A 6,499-nucleotide genomic window follows, 5' to 3' on the forward strand; every position below is an offset into this window, starting at 1 on the left:
TTTGACTTGCATTAATGCTTCATGTCCCCGCATTGATATTAAAAATTCACACACACATGAAAATGGAAAAACTGCCAATACCTGATTTCTGTCGCCCCCCGTTTTTCCACTTACAGTCATATACTTAGGTACCTTTTGACCCCATGGGAAAAAAATATCTAACGTTCAGAACTACCAATAGCAGGAAGAAGAGAATATATTTTTTTAAAGAATGAAATGTTTCCCGTCAGAGTGGATTCTTAAGCACGTTGTCCATGTATGCGGCGCGCTAGCTGGATGTCTTTTGGCATAATTGTTGCACATTTGGCATGGATAGCTCCTAGGTTGGTGTCTTCAAAACGGCTAGCCAGAGAGGCCTCGCCTGCCTCCTGCAAAGCACCAAGAGCTGTACTCTGGAAGCGCAGATGTGCTTTGAAATCCTGAGCAACTTCCCGCGCCAGACGCTGGAAGGGGAGTTTGCCAATCAGCAGGGCCTGTAATGGTGAGGTTTCTTCACCCCTCCAGTAGAGGGCGCACTCTTGCGAGCAGCTTTCGTACCCAGTTGCTTCCTCGGTGTTTTACCACCGGTGGATTTGCGGGCAGTCGGCTCTGTACGAGCCATGGTGTATAGAGACCTCCTCCCTTACCCTGTTCCCCTTCGGCTGGAGCTCGGCGAGCTAGACCAGGCGGCGCTGGCGTTGGAGAGCGACCACCGCACGGCGGCAGCTGCGAACACAATTAGGATTTCTTGAATGTTGCCGAGGGTGAGGCGAGAGGTAGGCCCTGACAGCCACCACTAAAGACAGGTGGGAAGATGGGGTGGTCCGTAGTAGGACAGCAGAGGTGTGTGAATGACAGTTCAAGCAGTGCCACCCATAGGAATGTGGGACCGGCAAGCTATGTCGAGATTGTCCTGTGGGCAGTGAGGAAAAGATCACATCTCTCTGGTTGGGGCTGACATCGCTCCTGAAGGGTCGGGCATTTCCAGCCTCATCCACCCTCCGACGACACAGGTCCTGATGTAAGAAGTGGTCCTCCAAGGATGGTGGATGGGCCTCTGAAGGAACTTCACTGCTTCATCAGTCTGGCTTTGACCCCATTGGCATGGGGCTGTTTTTGAGAGCGCCCTCAAGTGGTTTGAGAAATTGGCATCCGGCAGGCAAAGCAGGTCTTGCCTCAGAGGGTGGCCCGGGAGGTTGATCCAGAGCTGGGAAGGACAGCTGTGTCTTATAAACGGGGTGGCACATTTCTCTGTACTTTCCTTCTGGTGCTGGGCCTGTGGTCAGCCCTTAGTAAGGGCACAGCCTTACCTTGGCTGTGCTGTGGGCAGTGGGGGAAGGGTGGCTCCTTGCTGGGGCCACAGTGCGCCCCCGAGGCTTATCTGCCTGTCTTCAAATGCAGCTTCTACCCCAACTTTGGAGGTGGGCTTGCTTGCTTGCTTTTGTTTTCATAACAGCTTTATTGAGATATGTTTCACATATCATCCAATTCTCCCATTTAAAGTATATAATTCAGTGTTGGTTTTTTTTTTTTTAAGAATATCCACAGAATTGTGCGTCCATCACCACAGTCCATTTTAGAACATTTTCATTACCACCCAGAATAAACCTGGCAGGCCTTAGTTGTCACCTCCCAGATCCCCCATCCTCTCAAGCCCTAAGAAACTACTCTTGTAAGTTCTACTTCTAGAGATGTGCCTATTCGAGACATTTCATATAAATGCAGTCATACAATATGTTGTGTTTTGTGACTGCCTTTTTTCACTTAGCATGGTGTTTTCAGGGATCGTCCATGTTGTAACATGTATCAGTGCTTCATTTCTTTTTATTGACGAATAGAACTCCGTTGTATGGGTTTGCCCCATTTTGGTCATCCACTTGTCAGTTGATGACCATTTGGGTTGTTTCATTTTTTGTCTATTATGAATAATGTTGCCGTGAACGTTCATGTATACGTTTTTGTGTGGGCACATGCTTTTATTTCCTTCGGGAGAATTCCTAGGAGTGGAGTTAGCTGGGTCTTATGATAACTGTCTGTTTAATCATTTGAGGAAGTGCCAGACGGTTGTCCATACCAGCTGCACCATTGTACAGTCCCACCCACAGGATATATAGGGTTCTCATTTCTCTGCATCCGCACCAACACTTGCTCTTCTCTGTCTTGTTTGACTATAGTCATCCTAATGCATGGGAATTGGTATTTCATTGTGCTTCTGATTTGGGTTTCCCTAATGGCTAATGATGTTGAGTGTCTTTTCATATACTTTTATTTTTGAAATTAAGTTGCATTTCCTTGCCACAGATCTTTTTTTTTTTTTTTTTTTTTTTGTTTGCTGTACGCGGGCCTCTCACCGTTGTGGCCTCTCCCGTTGCGGAGCGCAGGCTCAGTGGCCATGGCTCACGGGCCCAGCCACTCCTCGGCATGTGGGATCTTCCCAGACCGGGGCACGAACGCGCGTCCCCTGCATCGTCCTTGCCACAGATCTTTGATCACACATTTCATTGAGGAGTGAATGGGAAGGGAGGAAGTGCACGCTGATCACAAGTACTAGAGGAGATGCACATTAGGGTGATTAGTGTCCGTGATGAATCTAGAAGTGTAACATATTAGGAACAGACTTGGTACAAACTTCTTTCTGGAGGAGGATAGATGAAGCCATGGCCCTGGGCTGTCACTACTCTGGTTGGCAACAAGACCTTTTGAGATATACTGTGTAGCCCTTTTTGTGCCTTACTGAATCCAGTTTGGGAGAGGATCCAGCTGTTTGTTAGGAGATCAGGAGGCAGGTAGATTTTTAGCCCGACTGACATCATTTTGATGGCTGTTGTTCTGTGGCCTCTTGATTAATATCATAGCCATGACTGATAATTATCATGAAGTCCTTTCATGGCACCAACGCCCTCTGGTATGGATTGCTGTCCTATTATTGTCCTGTTACTGTTGCAGTTAGGGATGTCTCCCTAATGATGATTTTGAAGAGTCTTTTTAAATTCTTTCTTTCTGGTAGGAATTGTAGAGATGGATTCCAATTTAATTCTGTGTGTGTGTGTGCTGATATAGATGCTGTTATTTCAAACTCTGGATTTCATCGGAGAAAGGAATATTTCTGGCAGTTCTGTAGTCACTTAAAATCTGGGCCCTCAATAGTCAGAACTGTGCTCTGAACTTAGAGATTTTCACTCCAAATTTTTATGTCTCTGAGCTGGAAAAATTTAACCACGACTGGGTTTCTTGACCATCCTTTTGCCCCTCAAATGCATCACCTGGGTGGTCCTGACTGTCCCCAAGGTCAAGGCAGAGAAGCACGCCACCTTGTACTGGGTCCTTGCTTAGTTCTTTTTTTTTTTTTGGTACGCGGGCCTCTCACTGTTGTGGCCTCTCCCGTTGCAGAGCACAGGCTCCGGACGCGCAGCCTCAGCGGCCATGGCTCACGGGCCCAGCCGCTCCGCGGCATGTGGGATCCTCCCGGACCGGGGCACGAACCCGTGTCCCCTGCATCGGCAGGCGGACTCCCAACCACTGCACCACCAGGGAAGCCCCTTGCTCAGTTCTTGAGCCTGGTCTTTCCTTTGATTAAACTTTGCAGCCTTGAGCAGCTTCTTCAGGGGGCGTTCATCGAGGAAGCGGAGCAGGGCTTCCTATCTGAAAGCTGACAGGTAATTCCTGTCTGCACGTGAGGCTGTCTCCTAAAATAGCAAAAGAAAATTACCAAAGACTGTCTTTCTTGGTACAGCACCTCGTTTACTTGCTCTGGGAAAATCCCTTCAGCCCTGGGGTAACATCGGGTAACTGGCGTGGGTTATCGAAAAGGAAGTGCAGACATTTCCTGGGGAACTAAGGGCAGCACCGGTTAGAAGGGTGGCTTCTAAAGCGTCAGCCCCTTGAGGTTGGGAGCCCTGTCTCGTTCCCAGTTCAGTCCCCGGGGCCTGATGACAACAAGTGGGTCCTTGCTCAGTGTATCCTTGTAGAAGGAGTGGATGGCAGGTGCCTTTCATCTGGCCCACGTTAGAGGGGCTGAATGAAGTGCCACAGTGCCTGGGTGACAAGCTCATTCAGTCAACAGGTATTTTATTTGTGCCCCTTGGGTCACTCTCTGTCTCTGAGAACATAAGCGGGGGAGTCTCTTAAAGGATGTCATGGATCCTACACAGAAACTGGTAAAAAAAAAAAGCAAGGTAGACAAGTGTTTTACAACTTCAGACTGGGGAGGAGCATCACAGTGGAGAGCGGTGGACCAGAGGAACTTATGTGATAAAGGGGGGCCCAGAGGGAGCTCCCGCCGCATTGATTGCCAGTGCGGTGGTGTGGCCTCGTGACGGCATCCGTCTGCCTGCATGCAGGCCTCTCAAACTGGAGTGGTCGTCAAAATCACCTGGACGGGCTTCCCTGGTGGTGCAGTGGTTAAGAATCCGCCTGCCAGTGCAGGGAACATGGGTTCGAGCCCCGGTTCGGGAAGATCCCACATGCTGTGGAGCAACTAAGCCCGTGAGCCACAACTACTGAGCCTGTGCCCTAGAGCCCGCGAGCCACAACTGCTGAGCCCGAGAGCCCCAACTACTGAAGCCCGTTGCACCTAGAGCCCGTGCTCCGCAACAAGAGAAGCCACCGCCGCAATGAGAAGCCCACGCACCACAACGAAGAGCAGCCCCCACTCGCCGCAACTAGAGAAAGCCCGCGCGCAGCAACGAAGACCCAACACAGCCAAAAAAACAACAAAAAAAAATCGCCTGGATGGCTGACTGAAACACAGGATGCTGGACACCCCTCCCTGACAGCGTTGCTGATTCAGTTGGTCTGCGGTGGGGCCTGAGGATTGGCATCTCTCACTGATGTTCCTGCTGTTGCTGAGTTAGGGACCACACTTTGAGAACCACTGGCCTAGAATTCAGCAGTTGGTAAACTTTTTCTGTAAAGGGCCAAGAGTGAATGTTCTAGGCTTTTGAGCTACATTACATTTCAGTCACATAGTCTTTGTTGCTTTTCACAGCCCTTTAAGCATGTACAGACCATTCTTGGTCATAAAGAAACTGGGGAGGAAGGATGGCCTTGGAAGGCAGGGTGTGGTTTACTGACTCCTGGGCTGGCTTATCCCTAGATTATCCCTCCTCTGCCACATAGCTGGCTGACCTTTGCCAAGTTAATCTCCCTGTGTCCCTGTTCTTTCATCTATAAAACAGACATGATAACTTTAATAGTTCTTACCGTATAGGACTCTTTCAAGAATTCAATGAACTAAGGCACAAACAGCATCTATCACAGTGCCTGGGACATAACTAGAATTTATTTATCATTTACTATCAGTAGAGGTACTACCAGGTACTGATGACTCTGTTGATAGGCGAGGAAAAGAGTGAGAGAGGAAGACCAAGACAGATCCGCTGCATCGCAGCTGCTGAAAGCTAATTGTCCCAGGATCCCGTTGTCATTTCTTCTTAGGCTGCTTAGGAAGAAGAATCCTTTGATCTGAAACATAGGCGCGCTCTGAACACATCCTGGGTTAGTCCCTCGTAGGAGGTCATGCTCAGCCTTTGCTTAAAAAACGGTGCCATTTGTTGTCCAGCCTGTGCTGGTACCAGGTAGGATCCGGCTGCATTCGTATTGAAACGATGGCTTTTAACCTCGCATTTTGTCCCACGGTGTGAGTGAAAACGAGAACCACAAAAAAGCAGGCCATCGTGTGCCCCGCATTTCCTGTGCTCAAGTGAGCAAGTGAGGAGTGTGGTGCAGCTTTCACTCGTGGTAGCTAGCATGGAAAGACGGCTGGGTACCCCTGGCACAACCTCTCTGTGCTGGTGCCTAGGGCGAGGCCACCTGGTGGCCCCGAGGCATTCAGCTCAGCTGTGGACACTGCTACTGAAAGCTGCCCGTGCTTAAGTAATACGGGGGGCTGTCTCCCCTTTCCTTGTCTGATTACCCGCCAGGGGCGTCCACTTTCTGGCTCACCTCTCCAGCTGCGGGCTCTTGTCCTTGCTAGAGCACATAATGATGACTTTGTAAGTTCAAGTTTCAGAGGCACAGAAGTGCTGGGTGGTGATGAGACTCCACCCTCCACTTGGGTTTTTGCTGACATTCAGTGAAATATCCTTCCATCTCCTCCACCTTGCAGAACAAGCTTCCTGTTTTGAACTTGGTCCAGACTGGAACAGCCCTGCTACACCTGTGAACACGTGCAGACACACATTTCCCTCCTCCGTATTTGTACAGCTTTTCATCACCCAGCCAGATTTCCCCTCTCCATTTACAGATCTCGAATCATAACATAGGATAGGGAACTGGCAGATTAAGAAAAAAGGAAGTTCACGTTTTAGAGCTATTTGGGTGAAAACAAGGGTCTGGTTTATTTCACCGTGTTTTGCTAACTTTCCCCCTTCTTCACAGCAGGATGGAAACGAGGAAAGGAAATCGGCTGACGCAGGAGCCCGAGTGAGACGGAGAAACCCACAAGCCCAGCCTACACCATGAACTTGTGTCTCCTTTCCACACTGTAAGAGCCCAGGGCAGGTGAAGTTGCCAGAGAGCA

The 6,499-nt window shown here is 49.5% G+C and overlaps 1 pseudogene; it reads right to left on the bottom strand.

Moving 5' to 3' along the window:
• Positions 1-239: 239 nt before the first annotated feature.
• Positions 240-601, bottom strand: LOC136125653 (histone H3.3 pseudogene; annotated as a pseudogene).
• Positions 602-6,499: the final 5,898 nt, after the last annotated feature.

The sequence above is a fragment of the Phocoena phocoena genome, chromosome 7 (assembly GCF_963924675.1).
Source record: "Phocoena phocoena chromosome 7, mPhoPho1.1, whole genome shotgun sequence".
Classification (NCBI taxonomy): domain Eukaryota; kingdom Metazoa; phylum Chordata; class Mammalia; order Artiodactyla; family Phocoenidae; genus Phocoena; species Phocoena phocoena.